This window comes from Solea solea, chromosome 7, assembly GCF_958295425.1.
Source record: "Solea solea chromosome 7, fSolSol10.1, whole genome shotgun sequence".
In the NCBI taxonomy this organism is placed as follows: Eukaryota; Metazoa; Chordata; class Actinopteri; order Pleuronectiformes; family Soleidae; genus Solea; species Solea solea.
This window is the reverse complement of record NC_081140.1, coordinates 1657028-1674910: the sequence shown is the minus strand read 5'-3', so window position 1 is coordinate 1674910 and position 17883 is coordinate 1657028. Positions and strand designations below refer to the sequence as shown.

At 42.8% G+C, this 17883-nt stretch overlaps 2 pseudogenes; both read right to left on the bottom strand.

Moving 5' to 3' along the window:
* Positions 1 to 4355: 4355 nt before the first annotated feature.
* On the bottom strand, positions 4356 to 5665 carry LOC131462815 (extracellular calcium-sensing receptor-like; annotated as a pseudogene).
* Positions 5666 to 7000: 1335 nt separating this feature from the next.
* On the bottom strand, positions 7001 to 7779 carry LOC131462454 (uncharacterized; annotated as a pseudogene).
* Positions 7780 to 17883: the final 10104 nt, after the last annotated feature.

The following is a 17883-nucleotide window of genomic DNA, read 5'->3' as shown; positions in this document are numbered from 1 at the left end:
CAGCAGAGAGAATTTGCAGTATAAATATGTATAGGTATATTGCACTTGTGAAAAATGTACAGTATATTGCACATGTAATTTACAGTATATTGCACATGGAAGTGAGGAATGAGGAGCCTGGTAATGTGTGGTCTACTGCGAGCAGTGCTTGTTGTACAGTCTAACAGCTGCAGGAAGGAACGACCTGCGATAACCCGCTCCTTCAGACATTTAGGATGTTTCAGTCTGTTACTGAAGGAGCTGCCCAGTGCTGTGATGGTGTCCTGCAGGGGGTGGGAGAGATTGTCCATCAGAGATGATAGCTTGGTAGCCAATCTCCTCTCTCCCACCACCTCCACTGGGTCAAGGGGACATCCAAGGACAGAGCTGGCTTTTTTAATCAGTCCGGTCCGCAGCTGTGATACTACTACAGCAGACCACGTCATCATCTTTGATGAGGCCGACAATTGCAGAGTCATCAGAGAACTTTTGCAGGTGACAGGAGGGGGAGCAGTAGGAGAAGTCTGCAGTGTACAGGGTGAAGAGGAACGGAGCCAGAACCGTTCCCTGTGGGGCCCCTGTACTGCAGACAGCCATGTCGGATTTCATTGCTTGAGTCATTACATACAAAATTGTTGAACTAGTTATCAAATTCTGTCAAGCTAATTTTAACACACTGGCAGTTTCATTGACATGAATACTTGCTTTTGAGGAATGGACTCTCCATTTTGAGCAAGTGACATGCTTTTGCACGTTATCCACTAGGTTTTGCAGTTTGCACTAATTGTTTTGAGAAATGCACCAGAGCGACTGAGAAAAACCGTAACAGCTGAGTGATCAGATTAACAGATGACTGATCAGATTAATATTTGACTGGACGGATTAACAGCATATCCTGTTAACACAAAGAATAAATTGCCATGGTAACGTATGCACTGTTGCTTTCGTGCACCTGACTTGAGGCTAAATTCAGCCAGGATAAATATAACGGGATAAGCAACAAAGCCATACTTAATCCCTTATCCTAGTTTGGTGAAACAGGCCCAGGTTTTGTTGCCTCATGTTTACTCACTCCGAAGTGTTGGGCTTCTTTGTTTCCATATCTTACCACGTAAAACACTTTGTAACATTTGTTAAGAAGAGTGCTATATAAATAAAGCTTATTATAGTTCCATTAGTGTCATAAACACACGATGAAATAAAAACAAACGAAAGACATATTTGGTGTCTGTCATGGAGGTGTTTTTGTAAAATCAGATTATTTTACAATTGTTATATAAATAAAACATGTTTGTTGTAAACCACTAAATAATAAATCATAGCATAACAAACTCAGAGTTTAACATTTACAACATTTATAACATGTATATGTAACTATACAGTGTTTACTGACAGAGGTGTAATTACTTTAGTTCAGTGCATCACTGCAGTGCATCCATGTATCTGTAATCTGCTCATTCACACACATCAATCACTTCCTGTTCAATACAAACACGTGCAGCTGTTTGAATGAGAGAGAATCAAAGGAAGGAAACTGCAGTAGAAGCATGTCAACACCAGATGGCAGACTTGGTTAAAACATCACTCTCACATACAGAAGACACTTTGTAACTAAAGTGAGAATAGACGTTTACAAACATTCAGCCATTCATTCATGTTCCACCACTTCATCTTCCTCTACAAACATACTAACTCAATCTTTAATGATGACAATGAATGTTTCATTATAACAACGACTTCATTATAACCACTCTGTGTAAACGTCTGACATTAGATACATTCACTTTACATTTATGAACACATGAATTGACTCAGTCTCACTTGTAAAAGGGCATATGAGTGAGTGGCATATCTTTGAAGCTTTGGCGACATAGAAATTGGACTCAGTTTTCCTAAGTAAACTGAGTTAATTTCAAGTGGAGTTTTATTTTTGTATTTTGCTTCTTGTTTTATTTGAACAGCATCCTCTGCCCTTTTTCTGCCCTTAACGAGCTGGGACGTGACAGTGGGTTTGTTACACAAACATTAAAATCTATGAGTGACTGAAGTGAGTTTGTTACTTGTGTTTGTGTGTGAAAGTATACAGTGTAACCATGTGTGAACAAACTTCCACTCTAAAGAATCTAAACGAGCTGCTTTTATTCCGTCCTCAGCCCCTTTTTGCTCAGGAGCATTTTGGTGGATAAGTGAAGGTTCACACCACCCACATTCCTCATGCTCTCATATTCTCACCCTGCCTGTCATTAGCACTGAGGCTAGTTATCATCACAGCTAACATTACAACATGTCAGGATGTTCCTGGGAAAGTGGCAACACTGTAACCTGCTGTAGTTTCTGCCCTGAAGTCACATGGAGCACGTGGGACGTTTGTAACTAAGAGTAAGAAAATTAAAAACACATTTTACATTTTACTCATGCTCCACCTTTTGTCTGTGCTCTCAATAGAAATGTGTGCTCACCTCTGTTGACCTTAGTTCACCTCCACTCACAAAATGACTCGCCTCGCCATCCTGTGCCCTTTGGTGACCCTAATGTGCGTGTGTGTGTCAACTCTGGATTTTGTGTAAATATTTTAATGAGCTGTTTCATCTTCCCTGATTCACTGTGTCATCAGTGACACCCTGTGGTTGTTCAGTATTTAAATGCTCTTCATTTGAGCTTGTGATGATTGATTAACTTATATCAAAGGGACCGCAAGGGGGCGCTGTGCCAACTACAGAAACGAATACAACATCTACAGAAACAGCAGAAACACTGGAGGTTGTGTTAATTCAGCTTTAAATGTAATCATACATTTGATCTACAAACATAACTAAAGAAAGTGCAGCTGATTTTAATTCTATAGTTTTTTCTCTTCACATCATTTGAGATAGTGGATCAAATCCAAATGAAACATATAAAAACAGACTCACAGTAACCATGGCAACAACATTGTCAGCCCTAACATCCACAATCCTTGATGGACACACACACACACACAGAGACTAATGCATATCCATTTCTCCTTTATTTCTGTTTCAGTTGAACTCTGGAGGAATCACCTGTGACGCTGCTCATTGAAAGTGTGCTGCTGGAGTTGTAGTTAATGGATTTCACATATTATGTTGACAATGTTAGAAAGATGTCACAGTGTAATAAAGTAAAAAGAGAAACAAGAACAAAGGGTGAAAAAAAGAAAAGTGCATTCATTGTAGAATGGGACCGATATCTACTGATACCTAATGCTCACTTTGTTAATGCACACCGAGACATCAGAAAACCATTAAAAGTAAATGTATGGTTACAGCAAGATAACATTTATGCTCAAATGCTGTAATAATTCATTATGTTCAATCATTTACTCCGATCACATTCTTGTTCTTCAGCTGAGAGGATCAGTGTATTTTACATATCATCATGTTGTGCTTCTAATGATGCGGTGCGCCCCGGTGTGCCGGTGTCTCCGGGTCCTCTGTGGCTATGTCCTTACTTTATCCATGTCACTACAGCACAGTAACTGCTATCTCATCCCTCCAGCACATAGTACTTCATAGTTGTACTTCTTTAACATCTGTTGTAGTGGGGTAAACCCTCTCGTGTTCCAAATGGAAAACTAAAACATCTGGTCATAAAAAACAATAATAGCGATGACAAGACTGTGTAAATAACTTCCACTGAGTCAAGGTCAGAACCTTATTTAAGTTTCCCTCTTTTGTTTGTCTTTTGTTCTTTTACTAAATTTGAAATGAAACAGAGCCAGGTTATGATCAACTCACTGTCATATAATACATGTAAATACTCCAATACACTGTTTTCAATCTGACAGATGTCAGGAAACCAACATTTCTTCATCTTTCAACTGATTTCTTTGCCTCTGAAGGAACAACAGATGAAATGGTGGTGGATAATCGATGTTGGCCTGAGGGCAGCTGTGGACAGACACAGAGATGTTTGACATTTGAGTTTGTTATTGTAGGAAACAGCCAGGCATGTTGCTTGTATGTGAAGTTGTCTGGAGTATAAGGATTTAAGTAATGACAGCAGGTATTTCCACTGAGCATACCTCAGAGACACTGGGCCTCAGCGTTCTCTCACAGGTCAAATCAGCATTAACACTGTTGCAAAATAGCACAGGATGTTCTTCACATTTCCACTGACCATGTTAAAGAAGTGCCAATATTTCATACCTAATATGTTTGATACAAGAACATGACTCATCTTTGTCTTTCTTCTGCTTTATTTTGTTTTGACTTCAGTTTATTAAGTTTATGTTGTTCTTTAATTATGACAAATACTAGTTTTGACACCAGCATTTTGGGTAAATAATTAAATAATTATCAATTTTCAACTTTTCAACTTATTTTAGTTGTTTTTTAAAAAGAGTAAAAGATTGTACATTAATAAATGGGTTGAACATTTTCTTCTAAAACTCTGGACAATAAGTGTTTCCTGGAGTTCTTCTCTGGCCTCAGGATTATGTAGCACTTTAGTGCAAAGATGCAGCCCAGCAGTCCATAACTAGAGGCTAAGATAGCAAACACTTCTGTGATCGTGGAGTACTTTCCTGCAGAGCTGATGTAGGCGGGAACAAAGGCTACCCACACGGCACAAAAAATAAGCATGCTGAAGGTGATGAGCTTTGCCTCATTAAATTGTCTGGAAGTTCGGACTCTCACATGGCATCAGTTTGCGGGGAGTGGGTGGAGCAAAAAACAGCCACACTATACAGATGATAACCTAAATAAAGAAAAAACAAGTTTGATTAAAAAGTTATTTAAGTTTACAAAGAGTGTCATTCCAAGTCTTTACCTGGATAAATGTAGAGAAGATAATGATTGCTTTTTGCTGTGCGGGCCCAAACCCGCATTTCATCACTTTTGTGCTTGGAAGTGTCGCCTTAAAGGCCATTAGCACCACGATAGTTTTCCCCAGAATACAAGAGACACAGAGGACAAATGTGATGTCAGAGAACACAGGAAACACAGAGTCAAGGAGAAGAGCAGCAGGAAGCTCAGCTTAGAGTTGTTGGCTCTGACAATGGGAGTGGTTCTGTGATGGATGAATATGAAGACCACAGTGCAGGTACAGAAGAAGCCAATTAGGGAAATAGTCATCAAGACAATGCCCATAGTGTCACGAAAGGAGAGAAATTCCACCTCTTTGGGGATGCAGGCCCATCCTCTGAGAATTGGACCAGAACTATGGCAGGCACCGCACACACTCAATGGCATCTAAAGGAAAGAGAAGAAGGCACATGACTTTTCACTAAAAGATGAGGTGAGAAGAGAAAACATAGCTGGCACGTAGGTTTTCCTCACTGGTTTGATTGCTAATCTCCCCAGCTGTCCAAACCACACAATCATGGCAACAGATAGGAAAGTTAGGTTTAATTGCTTTTTGGGTTCCTGGGGGACAAAATGCTGCTGCACACTGACAAGGGTACCTAAGCAAGAGGAATCACGTGCTACACTGCTCACAGAGCAAGCACACAAAGAGCTAAATGTCCTCTACAAATCTTAAAGTTAGTCCCTACTTTGGTTTGGTTTCCATTCCATATGAGGTTTTGTTCCTGAATTTGGAGCTCTTGTTTTCCAGACATCTCATCAAATTTACCAATAGTGATGATCTCCATTTCTCCATTTGCTGTCAGCTGCCAGTTAACGAGGTCATACATGGCTGCAGGATCACCATTCTCATCAAACTTCATTTCATCACCAAATGAGTTCAAGAATGTTTTATTTATTGAAGCAACTAAGAAAAGAAAGTGTTTCTGATCCTTTGTTTTTCCACCAAAAAATACTATTTTACAGCCAGGGTTGTATATTGTCTGTATCGGGACAGTGCTGGTCTCCTTTTACACAGCTTCTTATTGCTTGAAGAGCATGAGCAATAGCATAGACAGCCTTGTAGACATTGTAGGAAATCCTTAGCTGTGAAACATCTGAATAGATATTTGTCACATTCCTCAGTTCTTCTGTTCCAGAACATGGAGGTTTATGTTGAGTTTCACAGGTTTTTATTCAAAACGAAAAACTGGAAGTCAGACGAAAAGACAGCTGTACCACTAGATGGCAGTGTAACACAGAACATATACCCATTGTGAGAATTACATTATGACAACACTCCCACTTAATTTTACAATGGCATTAAGGCTTCTTTACACCAAGTTAGGCCAACATTACTTAAAAGCAATAATCAGCTAGATAAATAATGTCAAAAACAACAGATCCTATCAACACCTAAACTAGCAAGATCTATCTTTGCTCCTTTTTACCTTGCTTACACCTGTCTTAACATGTTCAACATCAAACAGTGGGCCTATCAAACTAAATTAAACAGTGCAAAGCCCAATCTCACTCCTGAGATACTCAAAATTCTGCCTTGTTAGTGGCTTGGTCAAGATATTCAATTTTATTTGTATAGCACCAAATCATAACATACATTATCTCAAGGCACTGTACATAGACAACATCAAGGAGAGCAGAGAAGTTCACACAATGAGCAAACACTAGGCATCAGTGGAGAGATAAAACTCCCTCTTAACAGAAGAAGAAATCTCTGACAGAACCAGACTCAGAGATGTGCAGTCATCTGCCTCGACCGGTTGGGGTGAAAGGAAAATGGGGGACAGAGGAGAGAAAGGGGGGAGAGAAAGGACAAGAGGGAGATGAGGTAGAGACAGAAGAGAGAGAGAGACCAGGAGCAGATACACAACAACTGTATCAAGTTACAAGTTTATACAGTCAATGATATCTTTTAATTATAGCACAATAATAATGGTGATGATATGTATGATATGGATAGCCTCGGAAACTGGATCTGGATCCTGCAACCTGCAAGATGAGAATACAGAGAGAGAGAGAGGGAAGGAAGAAGGACACAAACTAGGGAGCGAAAGAGACAAGGTTAATGACATATAAAAAGTCATATTCATACCCTGAGTGTGAGAGAGTGAATGTGCGTGCACCACAGGAAAATCCCCCAGCAGTCTAGGTCTATAGCAGCAGAACTAAGAAATGGTCCAGGTTTCTCTGAACCAGCTCTAACTATAAGCTTTATCAAAAAGGAAAGTTTGAAGTCTAACTTTAAATACAGAGAGAGGCGCCGCCTCCCGAACTGTCATTGGAAGCTGGTTCCACAGGAGAGGAGGAGCCTGGTAACTGAAGGCTCCGCCTCCCATTCTACTCTTACAGACTAGGGGAAAACAACAAGTAAACCTGTATTTTGTGACCTAAGTTGTCTGTTAGGGTGATAAGGTAAGACTAGGTCTTTCAGGTATGAAGGGGCCTGACCATTAAGTGCTTTTTACGTGAGGAGGAGGATTTTAAATTGAATTCTAAACCGTACGGGGAGCCAGTGTAGAGAAGCTAACACTGGAGTTAAATGGTCTCTCTTTCTAGTTCCTGTCAGAACTTGTGCTGCAGCATTTTGAATTAACTGAAGGGTTCTAACAGACTTGTTGGAACATCCTGATAAAAAGGAGTTACAGTAATCTAATCTAGATGTAACAAAAGCATGAACTAGTTTTTCAGCATCCTATAAGGACAGAATGTTTCTAATTTTCATAATGTTCCGCAGGTGGCTGTTCTTGAAATGAGTTTTATGTGTGAATCAAATGACATTTCCTGGTCAAAAGAAACTCCAAGGTTCCTCACAGTGGAACTGGAAGCCATGGTGATGTCATCTAAAGTGACAATGTGATCAGAAAGTTTTTCTCTGAGGTGTTTTAGGGCCGAGTATAATGACCTCAGTTTTTTCTGAGTTTAAAAGTAGAAAGTTACAGGTCATCCAGGACTTAATGTCTCTGAGACATTCCTGGAGTTGAACAACGTATGTTGTGCTTTCTAATAATGTTCCCTAGAGGAAGCATATATAAGGTAAAAGTATAGGCCCAAGCACTATGCCTTGTGGAACTCCACAATTAACTTTTGTTTGTAGTGAGGCTTTATCATTAACATGAAGAAACTGGAATCTATCAGATAAGTATGATTTAAACCAGCAGAGGGCAGCACCTGTGATACCAAGAGTCTGCTCCAATCTCTGCAGTAGAACATTATGATCAATGGTGTCAAATGCAGCACTAAGATCTAACAGGACAAGTAAAGAAACTAGACCATTATCTGAAGCCAAGAGAAGATCATTACTAACTTTAACTAGTGATGTTTCTGTGCTATGGTTTAATCTAAAACCTGACTGAAAATCTTCAAACAGGCCATTAATGCGCAAATATTCACAAAATTGAAAACTGCCTTTTCATATATAGGTCGGTTTATCTGTCTTAAGTACTAACTCAGATAAGAACTCAGAGAACTCTGATAGGAACTCTAAATAAGGTGCAGGTGGACGATAAACTGTGACTATCATAATTGGTTTCTGTGATTTCCAACTAGGATGAGATAGATTAAGAATAAGGCTTTCAAACAATGAATATCCTGGTTTGGTTTTGGGATTGATTAATAATCTAGTATTAAAAATGGCTGCTTCACCTCCTCCTCGGCCTGAGCTTCTAGGAATATGGGTGTGAAGAGGGGGTATTGCACCCCCGATTCACACACGGGATGGGACGCAACAAAGTGCAAAAAGCAGGACACAGCTTCGAGGGTTCAAGTGAAAAAATGGTGCTGGTTTATTGCCAAGTGCGCACGTGCACAAAAAAATTATAACAAAAAAAGAATAAAGAAAATACTTGGAAATCACAGAAATCAAACCAGCCCTTCATAGGCAAAACAAAACTCCCTTGGACTCCCAGTTGACTCGTGAGTGTGGGGTTGCGTTTGGTAAACTAGAGAAAGTATGGTTAACTAAATGGAATATGTAACTGAACCAGTGGGTACCTCACTGTTCGCTGTGTTAAGTAAATAAATGCAGTTGCTTGAACAGACGTGTGGTGGTTGTTTGTAGCCGTTAGCTTACCCGAATATGTTGATCAAACGTGCTACGAAACTCAGCTTGGAACTGCCGCCGTGGCTACCGCTGCTATGTGTCGCATGCTCCGGGCTAGATGATAAGTTCTGGGAAAACGAGACCCACGCTTTTCACAATGGGTATTAGCATGAGTGGGTGGAGTTGATTCATTTAGACTAACGTAATCTTCTTCATGTAACCAAGTTTCAGTTACACAGAATAAATCAATACAATTGTCAGAAATTAGATCATTTATTAAAACAGATTTTGAGGAGAGGGACCTTATATTTAATAGTCCACATTTAAAAGTGGTATTATTTTTACTCTATTTTATTGTTGGTATTAATCTTTATTAAGTTAGAATGTCTAACTCCTCTTCTGTTTGTTGTTGATTTATTAACTTTATTTACTTTGGTTTTTACTTAAGTAGGTCTAGGGACAGACACAGTCTCTATGGGGTTTTTAATTGGTGACTTCTCGAAAAGAAGCACAGAGAAGCATGAAAGACTGCAACTCTGTTTCTTGGTCTCAACTCTGGATTGTCATGGGTTTCTAATAAAAGGTCCTAAGCTGCTAGATAAGAGAGCTGCTCCATCCAAAGTGGGATGGACGCCGTCTCTCCTCATGAGACCAGGTTTCCCCCAGAAGGTTTGCCAGTTATCTAAAAACCCAATGTTATTTTCTGGACACCACCTCGACAGCCAGCGATTGACATGCGGCTATACATGTCATCACTGGTCACATTGGGCAAAGGACCAGAGAAGATTACGTTGTAAGTGTGCATTTGGACTATCTGGGTATCTCATAGGACCTAGGACCTAATCCTAGGACATAGGACTACTGGAATTAAGCTAAGTATCACTTCTGTAGGTCTTTCTTATTTGGTTGCTATTTCATTAATTGCTATTGTATCTAGCTGGGTTGCTTGACTTTTGTGACTTTTGACTTGTCTGTTTAGTCAAGGTGAAAGTTTTGTAAAGATATTTTGTCTGCTAGGTTCAAAGAGAAAGTTGTTATTGTTGCTGTTTTGACCTAGTTTCTATTGAGCCATCACCATCACCAGGTGAGAAGTTTCACTGGCTACAGGGGAGTGGCCAACACAGCTGAGTAAGATTTAAACCAGACCCAAACCAGCATTTGTCAGTGTGCATTTGCACTATCTGGGTATCTCATAGGACTACTGGAATTAAGCTAAGTATCACTTCTGTAGGTCTTTCTTATTTGGTTACTATTTCATTAATTGCTATTGTATCTAGCTGGGTTGCTTGACTTTTGTGACTTTTGACTTGTCTGTTTAGTTAAGGTGAAAGTTTTGTAAAGATATTTTGTCTGCTAGGTCAAAGAGAAAGTTGTTATTGTTGCTGTTTTGACCTAGTTTCTATTGAGCCATCACCATCACCAGGTGAGAAGTTTCACTGGCTACAGGGGAGTGGCCACTCAGCTGCAACTAATCAGCACCTAATCAGGTGTCTTTTAAAAAGCAGCGCTGACTTTAAAGCGGCAGCTTCAGTGGCAGACTCTTCAGACGAAGACTCAGGAGGACAAAGACAAAGGAGTCTAAACCGGAGTCTAACGAGGCTGAGTACCTGTCTGCAAGTGTTTTCTACCTTTCACATATGTGCCTTTTTTCCATTCCTGCTCATGTCTCCTCTCATAGATACTACAAACCTCACAATCACTCACAGCATCACCGTAACCTGTCCTCACTTATCTATCCCACCCGCTCCACACACATCCAACACCTTGTCGCAGGGGGCCTGTGGAACTGCCAGTCAGCTACCCACAAAACTGAGTTCATCTCTGGCTTTGCTACTGAGCAATGCCTGGACTTCCTTGCTCTTACTGAGACTTGGATAACACCCTCAAACACAGCCACCCCTGCAGCTCTCTCCTCCGCCCACTCCTTCTCCCACACACCCAGATCCACTGGAAGAGGTGGCGGGACAGGTCTGCTCATCAACCCCAACTGGACTTTCACTCTTTACCCACTGCCACACTTCTCTTCACAGTCGTTTGAATTTCATGCTGTAACTGTAACTCACCCAGTCAAACTAATCATTGTTGTCATCTACCGTCCACCAGGCCCATTGGGACACTTCTTGGAGGAACTAGATGTCCTCCTCTCAAACATCCCAGGAAATGGGATGTTTGTTCTTCTTGGTGACTTCAACATCCAGTCAGAGAAGTCATCCGATCTACTTCTTCTACTTTCGTCTCTCTCACAAAGCTGGCAACCACCTTGACCTCATCTTCACCAGAAACTGCTCCACCTCCGACCTCACGGTAACTCCACTTCATGTCTCTGATCATTTCTTCATTTCCTACTCCCTCCCACTCTCCCAATCTGATGATCTCATCTCATCAGATATTGCACTCTCTACCTCCTCTCTCTCCTCAACTGTTCTATCAGCACTTCCTTCAGCTGACTCCTTCTCCCTCATGCATCCCAACTCTGCCACAGACACATTCCTCTCTACTCTGTCCTCCTCTCTTGACTCTCTCTGTCCTCTTACTTCACGGCGGGTTCGTAAGTCCTCCCCAGCCCCGTGGTTGTCGGACTCATTGCGTGCTGAGAGAGCCACGATACGGGCAGCAGAAAGGAAATGGAGGAAATCAAAACACCCTGACGACCTGCTTTCCTATCACTCTCTTCTCTCCACCTTCATTGCCTCTATGTTGCACACTTCAATAAAGACGCAGTGTGGCTTCATTCACATTCTTTACTGGACATTCTGGAAATACACATGGCAATACACATCATTACGTTTCTGTCCAGCCGGATGCAGGTTATACCCTGTGTGCATCGGCTGTGTTTTCCATGTTAGTTTGAACATATATACAGACACAAATCACTGGCTGTTACATTGGCACCATATGTATGGTTTGGTATAAACATATAAACACCTAACACCCTCTATACCTATCCCAGTAACTTGGCTTAGCGGCTAACGTGGCTCATCATACATCATACAGTCATACTCATCATACAGTTAGCATTAGCTTTACCATTAGCGTCAGCTTCGGAGTTACAGGGATAACTTACAACAAAACAGAATTTAAAATGACAGGAATACTCGGCCAACTTCCTCGCCACCTTTATAACTCTTTGATATGTCTATTTTACCCGTTTCTCTTCTGCTTACCTGGAAATACACATGGCAATACACATCGTTATGTTTCTGTCCAGCCGGATGCAGGTTATACCCTGTGTGCATCGGCTGTGTTTTCCCTTGACAGAGTTACTCATTTGCGGGGATACTCCCTCTTGTGGCGTAAAGGCGCCACTACACCCCTGTATTGCCTGATTGCAGAAACTAGAGCACAGTGATTATTTTAGATAAAACAGAAAATATTAATAACATGAAATATTAAATAACAAAAAGATATGGGGGTCCCTTTTTATAACAATCTGAACTTATTGTCCTCACACTCTCCCCTCGAAAATTCAATGTCGTCCCGACATGCTGACACAAATACAGTCTCGTGTTGTAGTACAACCCCGCATTTAGAAATGTTATGTCCCAGTAGGAGTCAGAAAGTCCCTGAAGATGCGATACTGTTTCTGTAAACCATATAGCACTCATCTCCCGTTGATGCCATATGTTTGCAGCAGGCGTTATTGTGCACGATAACAGTCCACTGCAACGTCCATCACTAGCACGGGTGTCTGCATCTTTTCTGAGTAAGGCCCTTTAACATAGACATAACTTCCTATCTACTTCAAAGTGTGCTGGAGAGTGGTCACAGTGGATTACATTAGTCCATATTCACTCAAAAACAACCTTATTCCTACTCACTAGTCACATCTATATTACAGTTTTACTTAACTTAACTCTAAGAACTCTAAATTCTTCAAATGAACAGTAACATCAGCTTGACTTTAACTGTCTTTCAACTTGACTCACAGTCAACCTATGTAACTGCCATGGTTACCTATACATAGGACATGGTAGGCAGTCCCAACTTATTGTAAGTAAATATTGCTCTCGGTCTTCTCTGTCTCAAAGGATACTTTGTCATTCTGGTAGGCAACTGATCGTCATCTTCCTCGTCACTGCATGCAGACTCAGCAGACTGATGTTCTCCCTCAGTTCTTTGTGTGACATCGTCCTCCTCTTCCACACCTGTATCTTCTTCCTGTTGGTCCTCCTGAGGCTTTACAGTATCCTCTCCCAGATCTTCGGCCACTGAATCCCTGCCCTCCACTTGCAATCCGATGATTCCTCTCCATTCATCCTCTTCGTCCGAACTGTGTTCTTGTTCCTGTTGCTTACATCGCCACTTGCTCTTTTCCTTGTACTTCTTCCTGGATTCTGTGGACATGTCGATCTTCTCCACGGGCAGAAAGTCACATGGAAGCAGGAGATTTCTATGCATGACTCGAATGCGCCCCTTCCCCTTTTCTGGCCTGAGCTCATACACTGGACTGTCCTGATATTTTCGTTGTACCACCACAAACACCTGGCCTTCCCAGAACGATCTCAACTTCCCAGGTCCCCCCTTTTCATTGAGGTTTCGGACCAGCACTCTGCATCCAGGATATAACTCTGCACCATAAACTTTTCTGTCATAGAGATCTTTTCCTCGTCTGCTCTCCTTACCGGCCGTCTCTGAGGCCACCCTGTAAGCATCATTCATGCGAGCCTTCCACGTCTCAGCATAGTCCGCATGCGATGAGCTCTGGTCCTTCACTGTGAGACCAAACATCAGATCAATGGGGAGCCTGGGGTTCCGCCCAAACAGGAGATAATATGGTGCATAGCCTGTAGCCTCGCTACGTGTGCAGTTGAAAGCATGAACGACCTTGGCCAGGGAAGCTTTCCAGTCCGCCTTAGCTGTCTCCGGGAGATTTCTGAGCATGCTCAGTAGAGTCCTGTTGAACCTCTCCACCTGGCCATTCCCCTGTGGGTGGTATGGGGTGGTCCTGGACCCCTTAACTCCACTGAATTCCTGAAGCTTAGCAAACAGTTTGTTTTCAAATTCCTTTCCCTGGTCATGATGGAGTCTTGTGGGAAAACCGAATCTCAATACAAAATCTCCAAATATCTTTTCTGCCGCAGTTTTAGCCATTTTATTTCTGCAGGGGTAGGCCTGAGCAAATCGGGTGAAGTGGTCCATTACCACAAGGATATATTCATACCCTCCCTTACATTTATCTAAATGTAAGAAATCGATGGAAACCAGCTCAAACGGGTAAGTGGTGACAATGCTGGTGAGGGGAGCTCTGGTTGGCTTATTGGGACGTTTGTTTTTTAGACAGCTGCACACCTGTGTTATGTAATGCTCGACATCCCTCTGCATATGAGGCCAATAAAAGCGATCTCTGATGAGTGTCAAAACTCTCTCAACACCTAGGTGACCCATCTCTTCATGTAGTTCTTTATACACCAGGTCATGGAACTTCTTTGGCAAGATTAGTTGTGACCGGCTGACGGTCTTCCTGTACAGTTAACCCTCATCATCAATGCATAGTTTCTGTCTTTCTCTCACCAGTGCAGCTACTTCCTTGTTTCGGCCCTGTTTTCCACCTTTAGGCCAGTGATTAGAGATGACATACTTCAGCACTTCTCCTATCACAGGATCTTCTTTCTGTGCATCTCTCAGAACTGTCTTAGAGATCTCTGCCACTGACGCCACGTCACTTTCTTCAGCCAGCACTGTTGAAATGGTCAAAGGACACAGCCACGGCTCACTGCTTTCCAGCTGAACTGTGAGAGCTTCAGTCACACTGTTCATTACCTCAGGTGCCACTACTTGTGTGCAGGTTTCCATGTACCGCTCCATGTCCAAGGGAATGCGTGAGAGGCCATCCGCGTCCCTGTATGCCCTTCCAGGTCGGTACTTGATGCAGAACTGGAAGTCAGCAAGTTCAGCTACCCACCTGTATGTGGTTGCATTCAGCTTGGCTGTAGTGAGCACATATGTGAGTGGGTTGTTATCTGTGTAGGCTACAAATGGTGGAGAATAGTAGAGATAGTCCCTAAACCGTTCACATATGGCCCACTTCAGGGCAAGAAACTCCAACTTGCCTGAGTGGAGATGGTAGTTTTTCTCAGGGGCAGTTAGTGTCCTTGACCCGTATGCAATCACCACCAGTTTTCCATGTTGCCTCTGATAAACCACCGCTCCGAGCCCCTCCTGTGATGCATCGCAGTGTAAGATGAACGGTTGTTCAAAGTCAGGATATCCTAACACTGGTGGCTGGGAGAGACAATCAATCAGTCGACAGAGTACCTTTTGGTGTTCAGATGACCACACGATCGGTTGAGATGATGGTAATTGGCCCCCTTTTTGTTGTGTTTTTCTGCCATATTTCTTGTGTTCGGGCTTTTCTCTTACTGTATTTTCTGTGCACAGCAGGTCATAGAGAGGCTTTGCTATACGTGAAAAGTTAGAAATATAGTTGCGGTAGTAAGAGATGAATCCCAACAGCTTCCTCACTTCCCCAATTGTGGTGGGGGTCCGCTGTTTTAATGATTGGACAGGAGGAATGTCTGCAGGGTCCATTGTATGACCGTTGTCTGTAACAAGCCTTCCCAGGAATCTCACCTGATTTTTGAAGAGCTCACATTTTCTTGCAGTTAATTTCACTCCGTGGCTCCGGTAACGCTGCAGGACCTTCCTCAGATCATTCAAGTGGTCCTCAAATGTCTGAGAGTGAACCAAGTTGTCATCCAAATAGGGCAAGCAAACCTCATCACGCAGTCCCACCAGACACTCCTCCATCGATCTCTGGAACTCTGCAGGAGCAGATGACAAGCCAAAGGGAATTCTCATCCACTCGTATAATCCCCATGGTGTAATAAATGCCGTGAGGGGACGACTCGACTCTTCTAGGAATCCCTGGTGGTAGGCCTTTCCTTGGTCCAATACTGAAAACCAGGAACTTCCCTTTAAAGGGTTTAACATATCTTGTATCCATGGTATCGGATGGCGGTCGGGGATCGACTTTTTATTTAGCTCACGGTAGTCACAGCACAGGCGGAGGCTCCCATCCTTTTTCCGCACACACACAATTGGGCTGGAATAGGGGGATTTTGATTTAGCTATCCACCCTCTGTTTAACAGGTCTTCCAAATACTCTTTTACTTCTTTGTGAAGTGGTTTTGGGACAGATATGTATGTGCGTTTGACAGGGGTGGGGTCACTGAGGCAAATCTTAAGCTGCAGAGATGGTATGGTTCCTGTATCCTGTTCATCCCGAGAGAAAACCTGACTCTCTTTCCTCAGTAGCTGCCTGACTTCCTGCTGCTGGGTTGTAGAGAGATGGTCAAGGGGTACTGGGGGATCCCAGAGACTGTCACTGTTTGATCGTTTTTCTCGTTCTGTCACTTGCTTTTCTTTCGTTAATGTGGCGGCTTGCCCTGTGGCTGGTACATTGGTTTCCATCTGGCTCGTACCCACAGGTCTTGTGTTGGCGGGGTATATGTTTTTGACCCTCTGAGTACACCCAACTACAATCCTTGGAGGCAGTAAGATCTCATGAGCTGTATTATTTGTGATGGGGATGGTGAGACGGGACCGGGTACCTCGCTGTAGACGCACCACACTTCCCCTGACCTCTAACCCCTCTGGTAACTGGAGGTGTGACTCTGGCTCAAACAAGACATCCTGCTGTTCTGACAGTGGACCTGCCCTCACACTACATTTAACAGGTTTAGTCTGACCAGGTGAGATCATGGTTAGCTCTCTTCCTGCTTTCACTGTGCCCTCACCTAGTCCATCATCCCCACTCTTCATCACTTTCAAAAACACTTCAGTTTTCCTGCAATCAAAAGCGAAAGCTGCACTGACAGCCTCGCTGAGAACACGGGGTGGTTCAATACCCCTGGCTACCAGGTATTCAATCACATTAAAGCCTATGATGGGCTCGTCTGCTACTCCTTTATCAGTGACCACTAACACTGGCACTAGCAGCTCTAGCTGTGTGACCTCAACTGTAGGTAACCTGAACTTAATTTCCACCCACCCAGAGAAGGGGATTGGTGTTTGATTCACAGCCCTCCCATCTAGTGTACCAGGCCCGAGGAGCTCCGATATACTCCTAACGGTAGTGTGGGGAAGGTTCTTTTTGTCTCCATCTCTCATTTATGAGACAAACCTGTGATCCAGTGTCCCACAAAGCTCTTGTCATTACTCCATCCAGCAGACAGGTGATCACGTACTTCTTCCCAATCAGATTGAGGAGCTGGGCTCTTAGCTGTGGTGAGCGGAGACTGACACCAACTGCTTCATTTCTGTTGCCTTGTCCAGTAGCTGCCATTTTTGTCTCCAAGTGTTGGATGCTGTCTGTGATGAGCTGATAAACGTCTTTTTGCTGCTCACTCTGGGTTTGACCTGAAACAGATGGAGGTGGGAGCGATATCACAGTACTAGCGGACATTTCAACTTGTTCTGACCTGTCTGTGAGCCTCTTCCGTGTCCGACATCCCCTGGACAGGTGACCACTTTGTCCACACCTGAAGCAGTGGTCACACTGCTCCCCTCTGTTTCTGTCTTGACAGTCTTTGCAGCCCCTCTTCCTACTGGGTTGACGTGGGGTGGCAGATCTGTGTGACTCATGGATGACTCCCTTTATTTCAGCTTTTTCACATTTAAGCTGCTTCATGACCTCTAGGAGCTCTGATTCTTTATGGGTCACCGTTGATGGTGTTTTAACTGTTTTCATCTTTGTTGATGTGGAGAATAATTGTTCCTGTCCACCAACTGCACCAATTGCTGCCTCTTGAACTGGTTGTGTCTCTGCTCTTATCTCTCTCACTTTGAGAGATCCAAATAGCCCTTGATTTGATATTTCACATTGTCACTGATCAGTCCTGTGCCCACCGCTCTTAAGAACTTTCTTTGTACCAGTTCAGTACTGTAATGTTCATCTGTGCCTGGTTCTCTAGATGATGCTAGGAGTCTCTATTTTAGCTCTATCGCTCTGAATAGAAAGTTCTGTGGGGACTCGTTACTATCCTGGGTTATATTTATCAGCCGATGATAGAGATCAGTGGAGCTATCCTCTTTGTAATGCCC